Below are 26,493 nucleotides of genomic sequence, written 5' to 3'. Positions count from 1 at the left end.
TGGAATGCAATATACCAGAAATGGACGGGTTTTTTACAAAGATTTATTAGGTTACAAATTTACAGTTCTAAATCCATGAAAATGTCCAAATTAAGGCATCAGTAAGAGGATACCTTCACTCAAAAAAGGTGGGGGGTTCTCTGTCACATGGGAAGGCACACGGCAACATTTCCAGGCCCTTTGCTCCTGGGTTTCAATGCTTTCAGCTCCTGGTTCCAGTGGCCTCTCCTTTAAGCGTCTGTGGGTACTTTCTTAGTTTCTCTGGGGCAAACTCTGGGTTTCATTTCTTAGCTTAGGATCTCCAAATGTCTCTGTCAACTCCCTTAAAGGACTCCAGTTAAGCAGATTAAAGTACAGGCTGAATGGGTGCAGTCACATCTTCAAGGAAACAACCTATTCAAAAGGTTCTACACAAACTAGAAGAACATGGCTTTTCTGGGGTACAGAACAGTTTCAAACCAGCACAGGCCCCAAAGAAAATACTGAATAAAAGAGAAAAAGGAGGTGTCATGGTTAGGGACAGGTGTCAATTTGGCCAAGTTGTGGTACCTGTTCATCTGATTGGGCAAGCGCTGGCCTGTCTGTTGCAATGAGGACATTTCATAGGATTAGGTCATGAGCACGTCAGCTACATCCACAGCTGATTCCATTTGTAATCAGCCAAAGGGGAGTGTCTTCTGCAATTAGTGATGCTAAATGCAATCATGGGAAGCCTTTTAAGGAGGACTCAGAGGAGACAGATTCCATTCCTGCTTTGGCTGGTGAGCCTCTCCTGTGGAGTTCATCCAGGCCATCCATCGGAGTCATTGGCTTCGCAGCCTGCCCTGTGGATTTTGGACTCTGCGTTCCTACGGTCACGTGAGACACTTTCATAAATTTTATATTTGCAAGTGTTCCCTGTTGATTCTGTTTCTCTAGAGAACCCTAACTAAAACAGGAGGGCAAAAAGTGTATGTGTCCTCAGATATCTGAACATGTACCGAATGAACCAAGCTTTGAGAACCAGTGCACTGCATTAGAAGAACCTGAAACTTTGGAAGGATTGTGTGACGATGGATAAATACAAAACTTCCAGGATTAGTCCACTACCAAGATAACTATTGACCTGGCAAGAACTATCTGAATCAACAATTTTGAAAATCTGGAGTTCAGTGAACACTGTGTAACAACCAGGGAGAAGCAGGAGGAAGAGAGTGGTAAATGGCAATAAAGACTGGTTAGTTCTACCCTCCCTGCAGTGGCTACCATCCCTCTTTCCCCATCCTCAAGTCAGGCAGCAGTGGGGACTGGAGCTCAGGCTCCTGGTGCAGCTTGCTGATGCCAGGGTGGGACATAAAAATCTAGCTCTCCAAATTCCCAGGGTGTGTGGTATGAACACAAATTTCTTCTTTAGATAATCTACTCTGGATGGCTGGAGACCAGGTCTGAGGGTGACCATTGTTTCAACCTGTCTCAGGCAAAGGAGGCAGAGCAATCTTAAAGACAGTAACTTTTCTCAAAACGATGGAAAACAGTTAAAGAGCTGCAGAAACTGGGAAAGAGCTGAATAAAGAAAACAGCTTTTTCCGGGTCAAGATGGTGGCTTAACAATGTGCGCGTTTTAGTTCGTCCTCCAGAACAACTACTAAATAACCAGAAACAGTACAGAACAGCTCCTGGGGCCACATCAGTGACCAGACACACAGCGTACCCCAGTCTGGACCAGCTGGACCAGCTGCGAGCACCCCCTAGGACCATGAATTCCCAAAGCTGTGGCGGCCAGCTCCCCTCCCCAACAGGCCGCTTCCCAGAAGGGAAAGGAAAGGACTTTACCAGCAGGAGGGACTGGGCACAATCAAACGCCAATTGTGGAACTAATTAACAAATTCTGACTACTAAAAATAGGCCCCCAGCTTAGGTGAACCTGATAAAGCGGAGGTTGCTCATTTCTGCCCCGGCACCAAGGGGGCAGGACTGACAGAAAAAGGGGAAAAAAAAAGAAAAGAAGGAAACAGAGGTTTTTGTGGCTGTGTATCTACAAAGACTTGACTGCCTCTGGATACAGCGGCAGGCCTTTTCAGGCTGCAACTGCCCCAGGCATAGGCAGAAGTGAGCTCTTTTGGGGGCTTGTCTGGAGTCTGTGCCTTCCCCAGGGGAGGGGTGAAGCCCAACTCAGGTGGAATCCCTCCATCAAGGAATTCAGACACCAGGGCTTGGTAATTTGAAGCCATTAAAACCAGCCTACAACCTCTCCTCTGTCTCCACCACGCCCCCAGCAGGGAGAGTCTACCAAAGTTAAAGGTACTGCATCATCTTACACTGGTGGGACCTGCAGTCAGACAAGCGCCACATACTGGGCAGGATGAGAAAAAGAGAGTCCAGAGACTTCAAAGGAAAGTCTTTCAACCTTCTGGGTCTCACCCTCAGGGAAAACCGAAGCAGGTGACTCTTTCCTCCTGATAGGAGGCCAGTTTGGTCTGGGAAAATCTGGCTGGGGTCTATAATATCTAAGCAGACCCTCCTAAGTGTGTGGGGGGGAAAGGCACCACACAAGCAGGGCAAGAAACAAGAAAACAAGAACTGAAAAATTCTCCTCTGCTAAACAAAACTTAAGCTAAAGGTCCACATAAAGCTGAACGGAATGTCAAAGAACAGACAACAAATTCATCCAGCAAGAAAACCCTAGATAAAAGAACTGAAAGCAGTCTCCAGAATAAACTAATTAAGGTAATTAAATGCCTAGACACCAGCAAAAAATAACAAATCACACTAGGAAAATTGAAGATATGGCCCAGTCAAAGGAACAAACCAACAATTCAAATGACATACAGGAGCTGAAACAATTAATTGAGAATGTACGAACAGACATGGAAAACCTCATCAAAAACCAAATCAATGAATTGAGGGAGGATATAAAGAAGGCAAGGAAAAAATAAAAAGAAGAAACTGAAAGTCTGAAAAAACAAATCACAGAACTTATGGGAATGAAAGACACAGTAGAAGAGATGAAAAAAACAATGGAAACCTACAATGGTAGATTTCGAGAGACAGAATATAGGATTTCAAAACTGGAGGACGGAACATCTGAAATCCGACAAGAAACAGAAACTATAGGAAAAAAAATGGAAAAATATGAGCAGGGACTCAGGGAATTGAAAGACAATATGAAGCACACAAATATACGTGTTGTGGGTGTCCCAGAAGGAGAAGAGAAGGGAAAAGGAGGAGAAAAACTAATGGAGGAAATTATCACTGAAAATTTCCCAACTCTTATGAAAGACTTAAAATGACAGATCCAAGAAGTGCAGAGTACCCCAAAGAGAATAGATCCAAATAGACATACTCCAAGACATTTAATAATCAGAATGTCAGAGGTCAAAGAGAAAGAGAGGATCCTGAAAGCAGCAAGAGAAAAGCAATCCATCACATACAAGGGAAGCTCAATAAGACTATGCGCAGATCTCTCAGCAGAAACCATGGAGGCAAGAAGACATTGGGATAATATATTTAAATTATTAAAAGAGAAAAACTGCCAACCAAGAATTCTATATCCAGCAAAATTGTCCTTCAAAAATGAGGGAGAAATTAAAACATTTTCAGACAAAAAAATCACGGAGAGAATTTGTGACCAAGAGACCAGCTCTGCAAGAAATACTAGAGGGAACACTAGAGACAGATACAAAGACAGAAGAGAGAGGTGCGGAGAAGAGTGTAGAAAGGAAGACTATGAGTAAAGGTAAAAAGAAGGAAAATTAGATATGACATATAAAATCCAGAAGGCAAAATAGCAGAAGAAAGTACTACCCATGCAGTAATAACACTGAATGTTAATGGATTAAACTCTCCAATCAAAAGACGTAGTCTGGAAGAATAGATTGAAAAACAGGACCCATCTATATGCTGTCTCTACTCAAAGGACACGAGGCCAAGGACACAAATGGACATTTACACACCAATGTTTATAGCAGCATTATTAACAATTACCAAGAGATGGAAACAGCCAAAATGTCCATCAACAGACAGCTGACTAAACACAAACTGTGACATTTACATAAGATGGAATATTATGCAGCTGTAAGAAAGATTAAAGTTATGAAGTATGTAACAACATGAATGGACCTTAAGGACATTATGCTGAGTGTGATTAGCCAGAAACAAAAGGACAAATACTGTATGGTCTCACTGATATGAACTGACATTAGTGAATAAACTTGGAATATTTCCTTGGTAACAGAGACCATCAGGAGATAGAAATAGGGTGAGATATTGGGTAATTGGAGCTGAAGGGATACAGATTGTGCAACAGGACTGAATATAAAAACTCAGAAATGGACAGCACAATACTACCTAACTGTAATACAATTATGTTAAAACACTGAATGAAGCTGCATGTGAGAATGATAGAAGGAGGAGGGCTGGGGACATAAATGAAATCAGAAAGAAAGACAGATGGTAAAGATCGAGATGGTATAATCTAGGAATGCCTAGGGTGTATAATAATAGTGAAATGTACAATGTACAAATTTTAAAAATGTTTTTGCATGAGGAAGAACAAAGGAATGTCATGATTGCAGGGTGCTGAAAATAGATGATAACTAATACTTTAAAATGTCACCTTATGTGTGAGACTAAAGCAAAAAATGTTTATTTGTTACAAAATTTATATTTTCACTAGAGCATTTCCTAATATAACTCATGTAAATAGTTTGATTGAATGTCATAAGTACTTAGAATCTCAGTAGGACATGAGATTTTGTTGGTTTGTCCAGAGTGATGCCCCGATGAATCCCAGAGTGATTTGATCAGTGACTGGAAAAGTATTTGCAAGCCCCCTTCGGGGAATGGTGAGAGTGGGGAGAAATTCAACTTCCCCAAGTTGAATTCTTGATATTCTCACAAGCAGTGTGGACAACCAAAGCTATAGGCTGAGCCCCCAGTCTTGGGGTTTGTTCATATGAAACTTAACCCCACAAAGGATAGGTCAAGTCTACTTAAAATTTAGGCCTAAGAGTCACCCCCAAGAGAGCCTCTTTTGTTGCTCAGATGTGGCCTCTCTCTCCAGCCAACATGATGAGCAGCCTCACCACCCTCTCCATCTCTGCATGGGACATGACTCCCAGGGATGTGGACCTTCCTAGAAATGTGGGACAGAGATCCTGGAATGAGCTGAGACTCAGCATCAAGGGACTGAGAAAAACCCTAGAATGAGCTGAGAATTAACATCAAGGGATTGAGAGAACCTTCTCGACCAAAGGGGGAACAGTGAAATGAGACTAAGTGTCAATGGCTGAGAGATTCCAAACAGAGTTTAGAGGTTATCCTGGAGGTTGTTCTTATGCATTAAGTAGATATCACCTTGTTGTTCAAGATGTAGTGGAGAGGCTGGAGGAACTGCCTGAAAATGTAGAGCTGTGTTCCAGTAGCCATGTTTCTTGATGATGACTGAACAATGATAGAGTTTTCACAATGAGACTCTGTGAATGTGAAAACCTTGTGTCTGATGCTCCTTTTATCTATTATATCAACAGTAGAGTAGAATATATGGAATAAAAATAAATAAGAGGGGGAACAAATGTTAAAATAAATTTAGTTTGAAATGCTAGTGGTAAATGAAAGCGAGAGGTAAGGGGTATGGTATGTATAATCTTTTTTTTCTCTGTTATCATTTTATTTCTTTTTCTGTTGTCTTTTTCTTTTTCTAAATCGATGCAAATGTTCTAAGAAATGATGAATATGCAACTATGTGACGATATTAAGAATTACTGATTGTATATGTAGAATGGAATATCTTAGTGTTTTGTTTGTTCATTTTTTTTTATTTAATAAAAAAAGTTAAAACAAAAAAAAAAGAAAAAGAAAACACAGCTTCAAAAAGCAGAGAAGCAGCTCTGGGAACAGCTGCTGGCCCTTCCTCCACTCACTCCACAATGCAGGTAAAGCCAACTTGTGCTCCCATTGTGGGTCCCTGGCCCTGTTCTAAAGGGAGCAGTGTGGCCCCTGTATGCATAATGGGGTACATGTATGTCTGAGAGACTGATTCTCAGGCTGGTCCTCTCACAGTTTGTCCTGAGGGCAGAGAAGCAGCTTGCAGATAGCTGTGACAGAGTGAGAAACAATTAAGTTGAAGCAGCTTAAAGGACTCCCTGCATTAAGGAATTTAGGAAAGCACCCAGAAGACGGAGGATGTCTATTTTTAGAGGAGACCAGGTGTTCACTGGAACTCCAAAAGTCTCTAACAAGCACAAGCCCAGGGAAAACAGCCTGCTACAGCCTGCTATACAGTTCCACACAGGCTCAGATAAGACAGAGGACCCTGCACTTCCGATTTGCGTCGGGCTGACCTTCATGATAGAAGACCAATTTTCGAAGACAGAGAAAGGTGCTTTTTACTTTGGTTTGTTTGTTTCGATTAGCTCCTGGTGTTCAAGAAAATCTCTATCATATCAAAACCTGGATACAAACTTAAGGAACAGACAAATCAGAGACTAAATACTAGAGTTAGCATTTTAAAATATTAAAATGTACAGTGTGCAACAAAAGATTACAGGACAAAAAAAAAAACCAACACAACAGTAAACAGGAAATGATGGCCCATCAAAAGGATTAAGAGAAAAACCCAGAAGAACAGACTTTGGACTTACCAGACAGACTTTAAAAAAAAAAAGATCCCCAATATGCTCAAAGATAAAGGAAAACACGGAGAAAAAACTAAAGGATATGAGGTAAACAATGAATGAACAATTTGGGGCTCTCTTTGAGATTCTCAATAGGAACCAAAGAGAAAAACTGGAGTTGAAGAACACATACCTGAAATGAACAATAGACTGGGAGTGGCAGAATAAAGAATCAGTGATCCTGAAGACAAGACAACAGAAATCATTCAGGCTGAAGAGCAGAAAGGAAAAAGAATGAACAGAGCCTAAAAAACTCCATGAAATTTACCAATGTACACATTTTGGGAGCCCCAGAAGGTGAATAAAGAGAGAAAGGGGCAAAGGAATATCAAAGAAATAATGGCAGAAAACCTCCCATATTTAATGGAAGACATTTAATATGTACACTTAAAAAGAGCAATGAACTACAAACAGAATAAACTCAAAGACCCAAGCCCAGACACATAGTAATCAAATTGTTAAATCACATAGTAATCAAATTGTTAAAACTTTTGCCAAGACAAGGAGAGAGTTCTGAAATCTGCAAGAGTAAAGCAACAAGTTATGTACAAGGGAATCCCAATAAGATTAAATGGTGATTTATCAGAAACCTGAGAGGCAAGAAGGCAGTGGTATGAAATATTTAAAGTGCTGAAAGAAAACAATTGCCATTCAACAATTTTATATTTGACAAGACCTACTTAAAAAAAGAGAGATTAAAACATTTCCAGATAAACAAAATCTGAGGGACTTCATTACCACTAGACCTGCCCTATAAGGAATGCTAAAGGGAGTTCTTCAGACTGAAAGGAATAGGATACCAGATAGTGGATTAAAGTGGCTAAAAAAATAAAGTCCTCTGGTAAACATAACCATATGGATGATTATAAATGTCAGTACTATTATATTATAATATATTATATTGTAAGCAGCTCCACTTCTTACTACTTAGAGGGGCTATAGTGCAAATACATAAGTAGTAATGATAAATCAGTGGTTTTGGACATACAAAATAAAAAGATATAATTTGTAACAAATGTTAAAAAAAAAGTGGAAGGGGGGTGTGATGGTGGCTCACTTGCAGAAATCTTTATTTTCTTTAACAATTTTTTCCACAATTCTGTTTATTACAACTTATATAATTCTGTAGAGATTCTAGTATGTGACGTTTTTCACACATTCAGGTATTTTGCATGATGTCTGATGTGATCAGTGATGAAGGTTGCAATGAAGTAGTAGCTGTGATCGTAACCCTCTTGCAATCTAAAAACAACAGGAATTTTCTTTTCTGTACATGCAGCTACGAAGTTATCAGGAAGTAATCGTCCATCTGAAAGGAAAACTGGTCATCTTTTCCTTGATCCTAGTATGTCTAGCTGAGAACCAGGCTCCTAAGACTTAAACATCTCTGAGGACAGTCACATTTAGGTCTCTGGACAAAAAGATCCACGGTGCAAGGCCGGGAGCTCTCCTCCGTGCAACGCCACAGCTCTAGGGCTGTGATTCTCCCCAGGTGTATTAGTTAGGGTTCTCTAGAGAAACAGAATCAACAGGGAACACTTGCAAATATAAAATTTATGAAAGTGTCTCACGTGACCGTAGGAACGCAGAGTCCAAAATCCACAGGGCAGGCTGTGAAGCCGATGACTCCAATGGATGGCCTGGATGAACTCCACAGGAGAGGCTCACCAGCCAAAGCAGGAATGGAACCTGTCTCCTCTGAGTCCTCCTTAAAAGGCTTCCCATGATTGCATTTGGCATCACTAATTGCAGAAGACACTCCCCTTTGGCTGATTACAAATGGAATCAGCTGTGGATGTAGCTGACGTGATCATGACCTAATCCTATGAAATGTCCTCATTGCAACAGACAGGCCAGCGCTTGCCCAATCAGATGAACAGGTACCACAACTTGGCCAAATTGACACCTGTCCCTAACCATGACAGTATGTAAGGATGGATTCCTTATCATAAAGAAGACTGAGAGGAGACTAATCTGGAAAGGAGATTAATCAGATCATGCAAGACTTTATATAATAGGCTAAGGAGTCATTACTTTATCCAGAAAGTCACAGAAACACTCTAAAGGAACTTAAGCAGGAAGAGAATGTCAACTCAGATTTGAGTGTTGACAATTGTTAACAAAATACAGAGTAGACATTTTAAGAGGCAGAGAACAAAAGTAGAATGTAATTATAGCATTTTAATAACAAAAATAAATCAGTATGTCATACTGAAAATAAATGAACAGAAACAAGAGATTTTGAGATGGAAGAAATGATAATGACAAGTCTACCTGGATGTGGAGGGAGGGAACTGAATGACTCCATTGAGTCTACCAGGTTTCTTTATCGGTCATGAGGAATGGAAATTCTGGAATAGGACAGTCTGGCAAGGAAAACAAATTCAGCTTTTTAAAAAACACTTTTATGTAGATATATTCACATTTCAGAAAATTCATCCATTTAACATGCACAATTCAAATGCTTTTAATATATTCAGTGTTGTGCATTCATCAAAACAATCTTAGAATTTTTATAACCCTAAAAGAAACTATGTCCCCATTAGCAGTCACTCCCTATTCTCATTTTCCCCTGCCCACCCTTAAGCAACTACTAATCTACTTTCACTCTATGTATTTGCCCATTCTGGATATTTCATATAAATGGAATCATACACTATGTGGTCTTTTGTAACTGGTTTCTTTCATTTAACATAATGCTTTCAAGGTGCATCCGTGTTGTAAATGTATCTGTACTTCATTCCTTTTTATTGCTGAATGATATTCCATTATGTGCATACGCCACATTTTGTTTATCCATTCATCTGTTAACGGATACTCGAGTTGTTTCTACTTTGTGACTATTCATCAGTTTTGAGTAGACGTATGTTTTCACTTCTCTAGGGTGTATACTTAGGAGTGGAATTGATGGGTCATATGGTTAAGTCTGCTTAACTTTTTGAGGACTGCTAAACTGTTTTCTGAAGCAGCTGCACACTGTTATATTCCCCCCTGCAGTGCAGGAGGGTCCCAATTTCTCCACATCCTCTCCAACACTTATTATCTATCTTTTTTATTATAGCCTCGTAGGTATGAAGTGGTATCTTATGGTTTTGATTTGAGTTTCTCAAATTGTGGTTTGATTTGAGTTTGTGGTTTGATTTGAGTTTGATGTTGAGAACTTTTTCATGTTATCAGTCATCTGCATATCTTCTTTGGAGAAATGTGTATTTTAAAACTTTGACCATTTTTAAATTGGGTTGTCTTTTTATTATTGAGTTGAAAGGCTTATTTATATATTCCAGATATTATCAGATACGTGATTTGCAAATATTCCTCCCATTCAGTGGGTTGTCTTATGACTTGCTTTTTGGTATTATTTGGAGCACAAAAGTTTTTAATTTTGAGAAAGTCCAATTTACATAATTTTTCTTTTGTCACATATTTTTGGTATCATATCTAAGAAATTATTGCCTATACCAAGGTTATGAAGATTTACTCCTATAAAAGTTTTATTTCTAAAATTTAGGTTTATTATTCATTTTGAGTTAATTTTTGTATATGCTATGAGGGAGGGGTCCACTTTCATTCTTTTATATGTGGACAGCCAGTTGTCTCAGGTGAAAAGGCTATTCTTTACCCACTGAATTGTCAGGTACTCTTGTGGAAAATCAATTATCCATAAATGCAATGATAATGAGTTCAGTTTTAGACATGCTGAATTTCAGGTTCAGCTCTATCTCCTCGAGACTAAGCTACATATATACAAAAACCATGTCTTCTCCTAATCCAGGAATCAGCACAGTGAACTCAATAAATAGTGGCTGAATTACCATTCAACTGTGCAATCACAATCACACTGCCTCATTACCCAGTGACTTGTACACTGGAAACATATCACTCTTTGCTCTTGTGAAGGGACCAGATGGTTCTCTTTCTAGAGCAGCTCCTCTTTGGAGGACTCTTTGTCTTTATCTGATTCAATCTGTTGCTCACAGTACTACTGTACATAGTGACACAAATTGAAGACAGCATTTTCCTTATTCCCAAGAGTGTTACAAACAGGAGGACCATGAAACTGCTCATTTAGAAATCTCAGCTGGTTCAAAGAAGCAGTGCCAATGGATACATTTGATTTTTTTAATGAAATATTATTGAGATATATTCACATATCATACAATCCAGACACATTTGATTTTGCTAAAGCTATCCTCCACTAAGATCTGAGATGTGGTATTTTTCTATAAAAACTATATCAGGGTTTCATATAAGGGCCAGACCCAATACCTTTCTGTGTTCAAGCCAAAGTTAGAGAATCTAAATTGCTAACAGACTTCAGTAAGTCAGAGTTCGGTGAAGGGAAAGACTTCAAAAAGGCCATAAACAAGTCATGAATGGCTAGAAGAACTAGAGATGTTTAGCCAAGACTGTTAACTTGAAGTATCTGAAAAGCCAACTAGGAAAAAGAATGAACAGGTACAAATACTCCACAAAGTGCTAAAGATTCATGCAATACCTATCAAAATTTCAATAGCCTTCTTGGCAGAATTAGAAAAGCCAACCCTCAAATTAATATGGAATTGCAAGGGGCCCCAAAGAGCCAAAACAATCTTGAAAGAGAAAAACAAAATTGGAGGACTCACACCAATTTCAAAACTTACTACAAAACTACAATAAATGAAGCTGTGTGGTACTGACATAAGGGCAGACGTGTAGAACAATGGAATAGAAAAATGAAGTTGAACCCTTACCAGAAAACATAAAAAAAAAAAAAAAAAAAAATGGATCAACAACCTAAATACAAGAAATAAAACTGTAAAACGCTTGGAACAAAACAGGGGTAAAGCTAAATGAACTTGGATTTGGCAATGGACTCTTAGTTATGACACCAAAAGCACAGGCAACAAAAGAAAAAATAGATAAACTGGACTTTATCAAAATTAACTTCTGTGTATCAAAGACATTATCAAGAAAGTGAAAAAATCCTATAGAATGGGAGAAAATATTTTCAAATAATATAACTGAAAAGGGTAAAGTATACAGAATATATAAATAACTCCTTTATGTCCACAATAAAAAGAAAAACAACCAATCAAAAAACGGATAAATCAAACAACCCCATCCCGTTCCACATATCCAACGGGATGTGTGGAAAGATTAAAGGTGATGGTGGAATTATATATAGAAGACAGAATTTAAATGAATATGAATGCTGAATCATGAATTTGAAATCTCTTTTAGTCTCCAGTCTTCCAGCAGCTAGAAGTAAAAATTTAAATTGTGAAAGTCTGAAATATGTTCTATAATTAATTGTGATGCTGCACTTGGAAATTTATAGCTTTTTTGTATATATGTTATTGTTCACAAAAAAAAGGAGGGAAAAAAAGTCAATTGTGATGATAAAAAAGTATTTAAGCCTTCTAGCCTCCTATAGTCTGGGGCAGCTAGAAGGAAAAATATGAGAGGATCATATGGTAGCCCACGACAAACTCTGGGATCTATCCTGTAACCAGTTTTTGAAGAGTACTTTGAAAACGATTGCTTTTTATTTCTTCGCTTTGTATATATGTTATACTATACAATAAAAAAAGTTCAAAAAAAATATGGGCAAAAGATTTGAACAGATATTTCTCCAAAGATATACAAACGGCCAATAAGCACATGAAAAGATGCTTAACATCATTAGTCACTAGAGAAATACAAATTAAAACCACAATGAGATACCACTTCACACCCACGAGGAGAGCAATTACTAAAAAAAAAAAAAAGGAAAATAATATGTGTTGGTGAGGATGTGGAGTAATTAGAACCCTTGTGCACTGCTGAGGAGAAGGTAAATGGTGTAGCCACTGTGGAAAACATTTCCATGGTTCTTCCTAAATTTAAACATAGAATTACCCTATGACTCAGCAATTCTATTGCTAGGTAAATACCTCAAAGAACTGAAAACAGAGACTTAAAAAGATCCTTGTATACCAATGTTCATAGCAGTATTACTCACAATAGTCAAAGAGTAGAAATAATACAAGTGCCTATCGACAGATGAATGGATAAACAAATGTGGTATATACACCCAAAGGAATGAAGTTCAAATATATTCCACATCATGAATGAACCTTGAAAACATTATGTTAAATGAAATAAGCCAGTCACAAAGGACAAATATTGTATGATTCTACTTTTACGAAATATCCAGAATAGGTAAATTCATAGAAACAGGAAGTGGATTAGAGGTTCCTAGGGGATGGGGGAAAGGAGGAATAGGGAATTATAATTTAATGGGTACCGCGTTTCTGTATGCGATGATGAAAAAGTTTTGGAAATAAACAGGGATGATTGCTGTACAACACTGTGAAAAAAAGAACAGAAAGAAAAAAAAACCTGAAACTGAGTGGTACTTTCTAACATAAATCACCCATAATTTCATTCAAATGTTTTCTAGTGGTCTCCACAACTGTTGTTTTGAAATTTGGGTTAGGGTATTGCCAAATTAAGACAAGATGAAGTAATCTGGGATACTGAGAAATAGAGACTTGGAAACACTGCTGTTAGCCCAAACCCATAAAACCCTAATTAAAATAAAGTATGAATCAACAGTTAGGTCATCATGCATTCTAATCTCAATTGTAACACACTTTTTGACAGCATTTTATGTATTAGGGGTCTAGAGCTCCCTCCAAAAAACAACAACTGTAAAGTCCTAGGCTCAGAGCCTTGCAGACACACAATAAATGTTATCAGTTCCCTGTCCCCTCGCCATTTCCTCCCGTCCCACTGTAGAAGGTTCAGGTGTCAACTTGACCAGGTGATGGTGCCCATAATAATACCTCCAAGTTTCCAATCTAACTTTCTCTGGTTTTATAAATGTCTATTTTTCGGTTTTCCAAAATTATAGCTTCATTCCTAGCAAGTGTTTATGTAGGAGTGAAGGTGGCCTTTAACTGTGCTAACAATCCAATTCTAAAAAATCCTATTAGGGAGGGCCACGGTGGCTCAGCAGGCAGAATTCTTGCCTGCCATGCCAGAGACACAGATTCGTTTCCCAGTGCCTGCCCATGCAAAAAAAAAAAAAAAAGCCCTATTGTCTGTGAGTGACCAATAGCCTAACTAATCCCCCTTCAAGGATTCATATTCAAAAGCTCCATGTATCATGTCATAAATAAGAATTCTCCTTCAAGGGTGCATAGAAGCCTGAAGTCCCATTCTGGATTTGTTATTTGGGTTAAAGCACAATTTCTCAAGCCTTGGTCATTCATGATTTTTTCCATGTCTCTATGATACCAGTGCTATTACCTACTAAATCAGTTCCTTTAAAATTTACTCACTAGCAATAAGAGGCTTACCCGACAAAAATCAAAACATATTATAAAGCTTCTTTATTTAAAAGTGAGGTATTGGAGCATGAATAAACAAACAGACCAACAGGATGGAATAGAAAATTCAGAAATAGGTCTAATTTATTATATATGACAAAACACATAATCTCAAAATACTGGGAGAAAGTGGGCTTTTTAATAAGTGTTTTTGGGATAACTGAATAACCAGATGGCAAAGGATAAAAGTGCATCCATTCCTCAAACCATGTATGTATCAAATTTGATGATCAAATCCAAATGGGTCAGAGATTTAAATATTTGAAAAAGAAAATAAACTACATGTGCTGGTTTGAAGGGATTATACACCTTGGAAAAGCCATGTTTTAATCCTGATCCATCTTGGGAAGGCAACCGTTTCTTTTAATCCCTTTCTAGCACTGTAGGTTGGAAACTTGATTAGATCATCTCCATGGGAGATACGACTCCACCTATTCCAGGTGGGTCTTGATTAGTTTACTAGAATCCTTTAAAAGAGAAAACATTTTGGAGAAAGCTTGAGTCATGAGATCTATGAGAATCAAAAGTCTAAGCAGCCAGAGACCTTTGGAAATGAACAGAAGAAGGAAAACGCCCCTGGGAGAGTTTCATAAAACAAGCCTGGCAAGAAAGCTAGCAGCTGTCTGCCATGTTTGCCATGTGCCTTTCCAGTTGTGAGAGAAACCCTGAACGTCATCGGACTTCCTGACCCAATGTATCTTTCCCTGGATGCCTTAGATTGGACATTTCTATAGCCTTGCTTTAATTCAGACATTTTCACGGGCTTAGAACTGTAAACATGCAACTTAATAAATTCCCCTTTTTAAATTCCGTTTCTGGTATATCACATTCAGCAGCTTTCAAACTAGAACACCATATAAGTACTAGAAAAAACATGAGTGAATTTAACCTAGGAGTGGAGAAAACTTTCCCAGTTTTGTTTGAAAATCAAGAAGCAATGAGGGAAAAGACTTATGAAAATGAAATCTATTTACTTCTTATTGAATGGTAATATCCACAAAACCACGCATGTCAGACATTTCTTCCCCATCATTTCATCTCCTCCTAGCTTACAGGCCGCCCATTCCAGCTGCCCTCAGGCAACCAGTTTGGCCCAGGCTTGTAAGGCAAACCTGTCCCCACTCCTGATCCTGCATTCTCTGTATGCCAGCAGAGTGCTATGGGAACCCTCTCAATACTCCCATATAAACACCACTGGGTGCAGGGGGTATTAATAACCTGAGTGAGGGCAATCCTCTGATCAAGGGAGACAGCAGTCAATAGACATTTGCTGCTATACACGCCCCCACATGAGGTCCTGTGGGACAAGTAGCCAGTTGGCTTGCAGTGGTAGACGACCCATAATGAAGGCCTGTGCGGCACTTCCTCCTTCCCCGCTTTGCTTCTCTTCTCATACCTGTTCCCTGGGGTAACGCTGCCCTCCAAAATCCTCCCACAGAAGTCTTTGTCTCAGGTACAGCTTTCTGAGGAACCCAGTTAAAGCAACTTAATGTACTAATCTTCCTCCCTAATGCATATAAAATAAAAACATAATTATCTGAATTTGAAAAGCATTCATCCACTCACTAGGGATGGGGTCTGGGATCTACATTTTTAGAGACACACACACACACACACACAAACACACAAACAGCCCCGTGATACCTATGCACATGAAAGTTTGAGAATCATTTGGATAATGACAGTTCAAGTGGATAATGGCCTTAAACAGAAATGAAAGGGAAAAAAAACCCCAAAATATCCATACAGCACCCTGCCAAGCATCTCTCATGGCAGCAGTGTGGAAGAATGGACTAAAGCACCACCACCACCTCAGTCTTCAGCCTAGGAGCCACTTCTATCATTTGAGGCGGCTGCCTGGAACGCTGTCCTCAGCAGGACCAAGGCCCAGGTGGAGCCAACACATGGGCCCCAGTCCACCTGAGGCTCAGGGGGTGGTGCCAATATCCACTGAGCCCCTACCACGTGCCAGGAACAGGGCTAGCTCTAAAGAGCCAAGAGATGTCAAACAGGCCTAACCCCCACCTCAAGGAAGCTTTCCGTATAGCAGAGAAAACTGACAATTAAGTACTTACAAATATAAAGAGTATACAGAAGAAGAAATAATGGGACACCACAGAGGCAAAATACCAGGGAAAGACCCTCAGCTAGGCTAGGGGGTCCAGGACTGCCTCTCTGAGGAAGTGACATTTAACTAACATTTGAAGGCTAAGAAGTAAGCAAAGTGAAGAGGAAAAGGAAGCAAGGAGACTTTTATCAGCTTGTGTGAATTCATCAGACCTTCTCTAAGAAGGGGGAAGAGAAGATCAGAGCAATGAACATGAGATCTCAGCCGAGGGCACCAGGTGGAGGATAGGACCTGAGAATGTTCAAGGGCACTGGAACCTTCCGAGGAAGGGGAAAAGGGCTGGACACTGTGTATGAGCGGGACCACGCACAGTCTCTTGGTAAGGTAAGTAGTCCATGATTTCTTATCTGAAGACACACAGAAAACATCCTTTTGGAATTATTATAAGGCATGTCTCTCTTTTACTACATAATGAGAGGTACACATTAGCTCAAGTTTTTTGTCTTCAATTCCACAGCTAAATGTGCTCAATTGAAGTAACTATTCTCAATCTAATCTTTCTGGTATAATTCTCTCACCCCAAGATAACATGGCTTCTGCTTTGTCTTTATTACCATAGTCCTATTTCCTGTCTTTTAAACTTCCTTGAATCTTTTTTAGAGGTTGAAGCATCAATAGTAACTGCGGTTTCTAAATCAAAAAATGATCACATACGGTAGATATATCAGTAACCTGACAATAAAGCAGATTATTTGAAATCCAAATTATACCAGATTTTCCAGGGGTTATCTTTATCACAGATACAATAAACGATGGGGATGGGGGCAAGTGTAGATCACTAACCTTTATTGAAGGTCATAAGCTAAGAATTTTCATATATTTCTCATGTGAGCCTCCCAACAATCCTGTGAAGGAGGTGGGATCATTCTCATTGGTAGGTGAAAAAGGTGGGTACTCACAAAGGTTAAGTAATCTATTCAAAATTAGTCAGCTGGGAAGCAGTGGCTCAGGGGCAGAATTCAGGTCTGCCTGACACTAAAATCCAGGCTGTTCAGAACACATACAGTAAATGTGACCTAACTAAAAACAAAAATAAGCATATATGCCTGCATGAATGCCTAATCGAAGAGTAGATGTCCCAACTGCAGAGGACCTGGGACCAGGGTTCCCTCCACTGGTGAGCAGGTAGAACTACGCCATTCCAAAGTGCAGTATTATGGCTTTTCTCTCAAACATTTACTTCTTTTTTCAGATTCCTTTCCTGACCCTTCTTTGCTATTTTGGGGGTGGGGGATGGGGGTGGAGGAGGGCAGGAAGGGATGATGTGGGGTGGGTGGTGGCGGTGAACTTCCAGGTTAAGACCAGGATTAAGCTTTCTTTCATTAAATTTATCACTTTCTCTTTTCTTTGTTTTAAAATTAATATTCTGGCAATATGTACCATAGCCTTAAAAATGTTTATACCCTTTGGTAGCACTAGTACCATTCTGCTAATTTATCTAAGGGAAATAATCAGAGATGTATCCTAAAGACTTATGCATAAAAACATTCATCACAGTGTAATTTCCAATGATGAAACCAAGCTAACTAATCCCAAACTGGGGTGTTGGTAAATACATCATGGTACCCTCACCTTAAAGACTATTATCCAGATATTTCAAATGTTTTCAAAGATTATTTAACAAGCTGTATATGCATATATGTTATATATATAATGACCAATACAAACTGTATTAGTCAGGGTTCTCTAGAGAAACAGAACCAAAAGGAGATATCTGTAAATATGAGATTTATAAAGGTGTTTCATGCAACCTTGGAATGGAAGAGTCCAAAATCCATACGGCAGCTCCAATGAAAGTTCTGGATGAACACCACAGGAGAGGCTCGCTGACTGAAGAAGCAGTGAAAATCTTCAACTGACTGGATTATCTCATTGGTGGGAGACACACCTTAGTTGAGTGGGGATGTCATCAGCTGCAGCTGCAGTCAACTGACTGATGATGTAAGACACCAGCCTTCCTGTTCATCAACCAGCCACGAAATATCCTTGCAGCAATGGTCAGGTCAGTGCTTGCCTGACCAGACAACTGGGCATCATCACTTGGCAAGCTGACACCAGAACCCAACCATCACACAAACATACAATACAATGTTAATTCTGTAAAAATCTTTTACACATAGGCATGAAAAAGATAAAGGAAGAACATCATGAATTTAATGTCGTTATTCCTTTCCAGCAGGATCAGTGATGACTTATTATCTTCTTTATACTTTTCTATGTCTTCAAATCTCTACATTCAACATATACTAAATTTAAATTAGAAAAAAAAACGTTATTTAAAAAGGAGGTAAGAGAAAATTGCCATCAGAAGTTATTTCTATGGAGATATTTTCCTTTGGGCTAGAAAGGGAATCTCTATTTCCAGTTGGCACAGCCGTTCTCTAAGTAACACCCCTCTGTACTTTACTGGAGCATGTATGTATGTGTATTCATTTAACAACTCATACTCTACTGTAAGGCTTCTCAAACTTGGGCAATGTATGGATTCCCTATAAAGGGAAAAATCTTTTTGTGAAAAAAATGTTGATTTAAATTATTTTTATGTGGCTTACATCTGTAAATATGAAACTAAATTAAAATGTCTTATGCTTATACAATTAAAAAAACAAAACAAATACAAACAAAACCACTGCACTGTAAACTTCAACCTGACACTACTTTAGTAAAAGGATGATATTGCTCAAATTAAAATCACTGTCCACAGGTAAATATGGGATGGCACTGGCCTAAGGAAAAAAAAGGCCTAAATACACACACACACACACACACACACTACACATACACACAGTAGAAGCCCTACTTAACATGACTTCCACAGACATCTGGAGACATGTCCTTGGCCCCGACAGTTTTAGCCAGGGCAGGCTAAGGTTGATATGTAAGGGCTGTGTTGATGCCTGTGTGTCCTGCCTTCACCCTGTAGTCACATGAAAGCTGCACAACTCCAAGACTGACCAGGTGCCCCTGGCCACATGACCAGACCTGCCCACATGCTAGACTGCTCAGGCCTTCCATCTGTAAGGCCAGGCCTGGTAGAGCGGGCAAGCTTCCTGAAGATCAAAGGCAATCCTTAATTGTTCGGGTGTCATCATGTGCCACCAGGCATCTTTGGAGAGGATTTTGGGGTCCAGATGTTTGCACTGCCATTCAACCTAGAAAATGCTGCTATCTGCCATATAAATTACACTGACAGTAAAGTAACTGATGAGACATTTTGAAGGAAAACCTAGTTTTGATCTTCACCTTGTATTTCAGATCATTTGCAGAATGAATTTTTAAAATTCTTATAAACCAAAAAAAAACACAACTTAATACTTACCAAACTTAAGAAGACTGCTATCCTAAATGTAAGAAATGATGGAAAAATAAAAAAGAAAACAATGACTTAGTGATACAATTTAAACTTTTCTATATCAATCCCTACAAAAATAAAAGGCAAACAAGGAAAATGCTCACAGAAGAGAAAGTTCCAAAATGACTAAATTATATAAACAGAATTATACTGTAAATTATGTACATGTGAGTAGATATATTTTTTTAATTTTTTAAGTAAGTGCAGAAATGGATCTAGTAGGTTTCTGCAAATCTTTAAAGGATAGAGACTGTTTTAGAGGGCAAGGGTCTGCCTTGTTACCTACCCTGGTCCAGTACCAGGCAACAGTAGGCCCTCAAAAAGTGATCTTTGGACAAGATATGAAAATACATAGTTCACTAAGGTATGTTAGGAAAAAGGAAACAAAGAATTCGGCAGTAGTCTCAAAATAAAAACTCAGACACTGACTTAATTATGGGTATAATTTGATTCAAAGGTACCTTTTTTGCTAAAATATGTGTACCTATGCCTCAAATGTTCAATTTATTTCTTGGAATCCCTCTCCAGACTTATGCCTTTCTAAGGCACACCAAAAAGGACACAGTTTGGAGAACTATATTTCAAACCTTTAAGAATAGAGCGTATCTATGTACTCCTATGAAATTATCTGTCAAGAGAAGTGATGTATTATTTTTGCATTAAAAAATTCTGGATTGAACAAATGTGTTCTTCATTGGTAAAGCAAATTGCTTATAAATATCCAAATCTATTCAATAAGTTTAACAATAAGAGGTAAAAAGATGTCTTCACACATAGACACCCTTGCCTCATTTCATCCATTTGCAAAAGTAAGGAACTTCAGGCACATATAAAATACAGGCTTAACTACAATCTACAACAGAGAACTGGGTTAAACTTTCAGCAGCGTTTGTTTTTTTGCTCAGATGTTTGCTGCTCAGATATGGCCTCTCTCGCTAAGCCCAACTCTCCAAGTAAAACCATTATCCTCCCCACTATGTGGGACATGAACATGACTTACAGGGGCAAAAGTCTCCATGGCAATGTGGGAAACGACTCCCAGGGATGAGCCTGGCCCTGGCACCCTGGCATTGACAATGCCTGCCTAACCAAAAGGAGGAAAAGAACTGTAACAAAATAAGGTATCAGTAGAGAGTTCAAATGGAGTTGAGAGGATATTCTGGAGGCTACTCTTACACTAGCTTCAGCTAGATACTGCTAACTACCAGGGTTTGCCAAACCCCAACCAAACTATTCCTGTCAACCCTAAAGAACATCTAGAACTTTATCTAAGATTCTACAAAAATTTCACATACTATGATTACTTTTCAGAAACATGCAACCTCCAGATGAGTTCCTAGGCAAGGTAGGTCCTAAAATCCAGAGGGACCAGCCTCTCTAAGAACATGAACTAGTTCCATCCATCTATTCTATATTACAGCAGCCCTTTCTAACATGAAAAAGTTATAATGGGAATAGCACAAATATTCTCCTAAGGATTGGGAGAAGGATCAAGGGAGACAGAGGAGTTATAACAGAGAAGAAAGGATTTAACAAATGAGTATGAATGCTAAATCATACTGATATTTCTTTCAGTCTCCAGCATTTTGCAGCAGCTAGAAGGAAAAAATCTAAAATTGTGGAATTGTAACCCATATCAAATTCTGAAATCTGTTCTAGAACCACTTGCTACAATATACGTTGAAATTTATTGTTTTTGCATATATTTTATATTTCACAATAAAAATGTTAAACAACAAAGGGCATACAAAGTTTGCTTCAAAAAAGAATAAAAACCTGGGACAAAATAGGTGCAAAACTAATTACTGTTGAATGAAGAAATGATTTAGAATCTGAATTTTTAAATGGAAAGAAAGTAAGAGATCACATCTTCCAAACAATCCACTGAATGGATGAGGAAGCTGGGTTGATCCTCAAGAAACTTCTAAAGGCAGGATAGATCTTATCCCGTCTGCTTTGAATCTCTTGTGGACCCCAGAAAAGCAATGTCCTTTAATCCTCATTCAATATTGCTTGGTGGGAGCTTTTTGATTGTTTCCTTGGAGATATGACCCACACAATTGTGGGTGGTAACTTTTGATTAGATGGTTTCCATGGAGATGTGTCTTCACCCATTCAAGGTGGGATTGTTTCCTGGAGCCCTTTAAGAGGGAACCATTTTTGGAAAAAGATTCAGAGCCCACAAGGACAAAAACCTTTGGAGATGAAGAAGGAAAACGCCCCCGAGGGAGCTTCATAAAACAAGAAGCCTGGAGAGAAAGCTAGCAGACGTTGCCACGTTCGCCATGTGCCTTTCTAGTTGAGAGAGAAACCCTGAAAGTCATCAGCCTTCTTGAACCAAGGTACCTTTCCCTAGATGCCTTAGATTGGACATTTCTATAGCCTTGCTTTAATTTGGACATTTTCACGGCATTAGAACATGTAAACTTGCAACTTAATAAATTCCCCTTTATAATAGCTACTCTGTTTCTGTTTTATCACATTCTGGCAGCTTTCAAACTAGAACATCCCCTAACTGAGATATAACATTATAACTCCTCTAATGATAACCACTACCATTTACTGAATACATACATTACAGGCATAGTGCTAAGGGATTTAGATGAATTATTTTACTTAATCCTCCAAAAAGCTCTATGAAAATAGGTCTTATCATACCTATATACATCTGAGTAAATAAGAGAGATTAAGTGACCTACTCATGCTTGCCAGGATTTAGTGGTAGGGCCAAGATTCTTAGGAAATTTAGCAGTCCCCAAAAGCAATATCCTCCCTTCCTTGCTTCCTTCTTTCCTTCCTCTCTCTCTCCCTCACTCCTTTCTTCCATTCCTTCCTCTATTCCTCTCTTTCCCTTCTTCCTCCCTCCCATGGAGTTCCAGGGCCCAGACCCCTCCTCCATATGGAGAGTAAGTTACTGCATGTAGCTACCCACATGACCAGAACAGAAGTTAAAGGTCAACAGATCTTCTTAGGATGGAAAGAATGTACAGATGGTATCATAAACCATTACTTATCTTGTAAAGCATTAAAACTCCTCTCTCCTATGGAAAATGCTGATAACAAATCTCCAGACCCATGTCATGAGACCCTGCTGAAACTCTGTTCTCAGACCCTATGGAATGTCTTCGTCCTAAACCCTTATAAGCTGCCCCTGCACTCCTGCCTTTGTGGGGCACCAATTCATTTTCTGGACTACTGCCACCAGAGATTTTCCTGTTTGTAAGTTCTAATAAAACTCATGCCTGACTCTGGAAAAAAAAAAAAAAAGCTGTATAAAAAACAAATGACATGGTGGTTCAGTGGTAGAATGCATGCCTTTCATGCAGGAAAGCTGGGTTTGATTCCCAGACCATGTACCCCCCCCAAAAAAAAAACAAATGACATGAAAAAATAAAAAAACTAACTCATTTTGGAAAAATCAGTTAACAACCTTGGTTTCTACAGCCATGCCTTTTTATGAGACCCAAAAACAATACTGATTTGAGAATGTATTTATGCCATTTTTGATCAAAAATTAAATATTCTATTCAAGAGGACAAGTTAAAGGGTAATTTTTTAATCAAACAATTAAGGAAATTAATACAGAAGAAAGGAATGAACACGGAAATAACAGAGAAAGCATCTGCCTCCAAAATTATTTGCTTTACAGCACTGACCTGAGCCAAATCACTATTTTTTCAATTAATTATATTAAGAGGAATTAACAATTTATTCTTTAAATTATCTTGAATCTAGGGCATTTCACATTAAATTTCCTCCAGAATTGAGAATCGACCCAAACTGCTCTGTGATTTATAAGCTTCAGAGATTTTTATTTCAAATAATCATGGACTAAGTAAATCAAAACAATTCTTCAGTTGAAGACAACTAAAAAAGCGGGGAAAATACATGTTTGAAGGTACTAGGAGCAGGGTCATCAGAGGTGCAGGGAGGTAAGCTCAGTGTGAAGGGCTCCTTTTCCCCTGGGGGTGTTTGCCAATTCTGAAGGAAATGCTTAAAAGCTTGGTATTGGAGTGCAAGTAAAAGTGCTAGTGAAAAGCTGAACCCCAAAAGTAGAGGTGAACAAAATAGACAGGCTCTTCAAGAAGTGCAGATCAGCTTAGAAACATCTGAATCCCAAAACTGGAATGAAATGACCACAGACTGTAAGTGCCCCATTTGCTTGGAGAAACAATTGTAAATTACCCTTAGAAGAGAAAAATACCATCTTAAGCCTCCAATTATTTCTCCCAACAGTTCCGCAAATATCATGACCAGCACACAACAAAAATACCCAGTCACACATAGAGATAAAGACACATTAATGAAAACCAAAGGAAACAGACACTAGAAATGACTTACAGATATTGCTATTATCAGACATAGGCTTTACAATAATTAAGCACGCCATGCTCACAGAGATAAACGATAAGACTGATAATTTTGACAAGTACTTGGAAATTATAAAGGAGAACCAAATAGAACTTAAAGAATTAAAAAAAAGATAACTGAAATTTAAGAATGCAATGGACAGCTTAACAGCAGATCAGATAGTGCAGAAGAGAGAATTAGTAAACTGGAAGATAAATGAAAAGGAGGTATCCAGAATGAAGAATTGGGGAAAAAAAAGGACGGAAAATACAGGAGAGATTAAGAGACACAGAAGCTATAGTAAAAACCTAACATCTATAATTATAATCCCAGAAGGAAAGTTAAAAGAGAATAGGACAGAGCAATATCTGAGGTACAAAGGCTGAGGACTTCCAAAACTATGAAAGACATAAAGTCACACATTTAAAATGCCCTATGAAACCAATGATAAGTAAAAAGAAATTCATACCAGAAATAACACAGAGGAAAGAAAATTTTGAAAGAAGCCAGAGAAAAAGAGATTTCTTTCAAAGGAAAACAGACTGATGAGTGACTTCGCAACAGAAACCATCACAGGCAGAAGATAATGAGACAATATCTTTAAAGTGCTAAAAGAAAATAAGGCAAACCAAGAAGTCTGTAAGTAATTAATAGACCTTTCAAAAATGGAGAAAAATGCTTTAAAATTAGATTGGGATGATGGTTACAAAACTCTATGAAGATACTAAAATCAATGAACTATATACTTTAAATGGATGGATTTTATGGTATATGAATTGTATCTCACTATAACTGTTTGAAAGAAAAGAACAAAAAGGAGAAATAAAGACATTTTCAAACAAACTGAATTTGTCACTAGCAGAACTGCACTGAAGGCATACTAAAATACATCCTTCAGGAAGACAGAAAATGATCCCAGATAAGATTAGAAGATGACAAAGGTGGCAGTACAGAGTTATGGGGAAATTATGGCTTTTCAATAAAAAAGGATGGAACAACTGGATATCTATATGAATAAAAATGAAATTTAAACCCTATTTCACACCTTACACAAAAATTCCAAATGGGTTGTAGATCTTAAAGGTTTCTAGAAGATGTTATACGAAACAATTTTCTTGAGTTTGGAGTAGAACTCCTATAATCAGGAAGAAAAAGACAAGAAACTCCAAAAGAAAACTACGCAAATACTTAAGCAGACACTTCATAAAAGTGACTAAATAAACATGAAAAGATGTTCAACCTCAGGTTTATTTCATTCAACATGATGTCTTCAAGCTTCATTCAAATTGAACATGTATCAGGACTTCATCCCCTTTTTTGGCTGAATAATATTCCATTGTGTATATATATTACATTTTTCTTTACTCACTCATCAGTTGTTGGACACTGGTTGCTTCCATCATATGGCTATTGTAAATAATGTCACTAGGAACATCAGTGTACAAATATCTGTTCAAGTCCCTGCTTTCAATTCTTCTGGGTATGCACCTAGCATATGGATCCCATATGGTCATACGGTGGTTCTATACTCAACCTTCTGATAAACCACCAAACTGTCTTCCATAGCAGCTGCACCATTTTACATTCTCATCAGCAATAAGTATTCCTATTTCTCCACATCCTCTTCAACATTGTAATTTCCCAATTTTTTAATAGTAGCTATTCTAACTGGGTATGAAACGGTGTCTCATTGTGGGTTTGATGTTTATTTTCCTAATGGCTAATAACGTTGCACATCTTCTTATGTGCTTTTTGGCCATTTGTACATTTTTGGAGAAAAGTCTATTCAAGTGTTTTGCCCATTTAATAACACAGCTGTATTCTTTTTTTGTTACTACATGAAAGTTTTATTTATATAAAATTCATTAACATAAGACTGAGTTTCTTTAAAAATCTGTAGTTATTTACAGCAGTATTGCACAAGTAAAGCAGTACTAATACTGTCAAAATTCATCAGTGCAAAACACAAGAAAGTCAGGGAAATTGCAATACAAATGCTATATACTCTGGGTCCTAGGAAACCAGTTTGGTGAGGAATCAGTCTAGAGAGATGAGTGCTATTTATAGATGTTACCTGATGAGTTCTGATACAGTAACCACAGGTGGGCAGAACCTGGACATAAAACTGGAGAGAGCTTCCAAACTACAAATTTCCAAATAAAAATAGTCAAGTTATATAGCTGGGAGCTTGAGGATGCTTTCTACACGCAAAAACGTTTGTAGTAAGAGTTACCCCAACTGCTCTAGCATCAGGTGTGAAGACCTCCTTGCATAGTGGTGACAGCAATATTTTTAATAGCCAAAATTTAGAAATAACAAAAATGTCTAAGAAGAGTTGAATAAGATAAATGTGCTATATTCATACAATGGAATACCACAGACCAATGAAATTGAGCAAATACAACAGAGTGGATGAAATCACATAACATTTTGGGCGAAAGAAGCCAGACACACAAAAAAATATATTTGGCATTATTTCATTTGTCTAAAGTTCACAAAACAGGCAAAAGGGAACTAGCAAACTATAGTTTTTATGGGATATGTGTTTAGAAGGTAAAATTACAAAGAAAAAAAAAAGCCACGAAGTGATTACCAAAAGGTCAGGCTCTGGTTACCTTTGGAGAGGGAGGATGGGTGCAGGGGCAGAAAGAGGATTCG

The 26,493-nt window shown here is 38.3% G+C and overlaps 1 protein-coding gene across 1 annotated transcript in view; it reads right to left on the bottom strand.

Annotated features, from left to right (window-relative positions):
- Positions 1-26,493, bottom strand: part of EVL (Enah/Vasp-like) — a 181,902-nt gene that overhangs the window by 154,595 nt on the left and 814 nt on the right. The window lies entirely within an intron of this gene.

The sequence above is a fragment of the Tamandua tetradactyla genome, chromosome 12, assembly GCF_023851605.1.
Source record: "Tamandua tetradactyla isolate mTamTet1 chromosome 12, mTamTet1.pri, whole genome shotgun sequence".
NCBI classification, from domain to species: domain Eukaryota; kingdom Metazoa; phylum Chordata; class Mammalia; order Pilosa; family Myrmecophagidae; genus Tamandua; species Tamandua tetradactyla.
The sequence above is the reverse complement of the archived record's forward strand: the minus strand, read 5'-3'. Positions and strand labels throughout refer to the sequence as shown.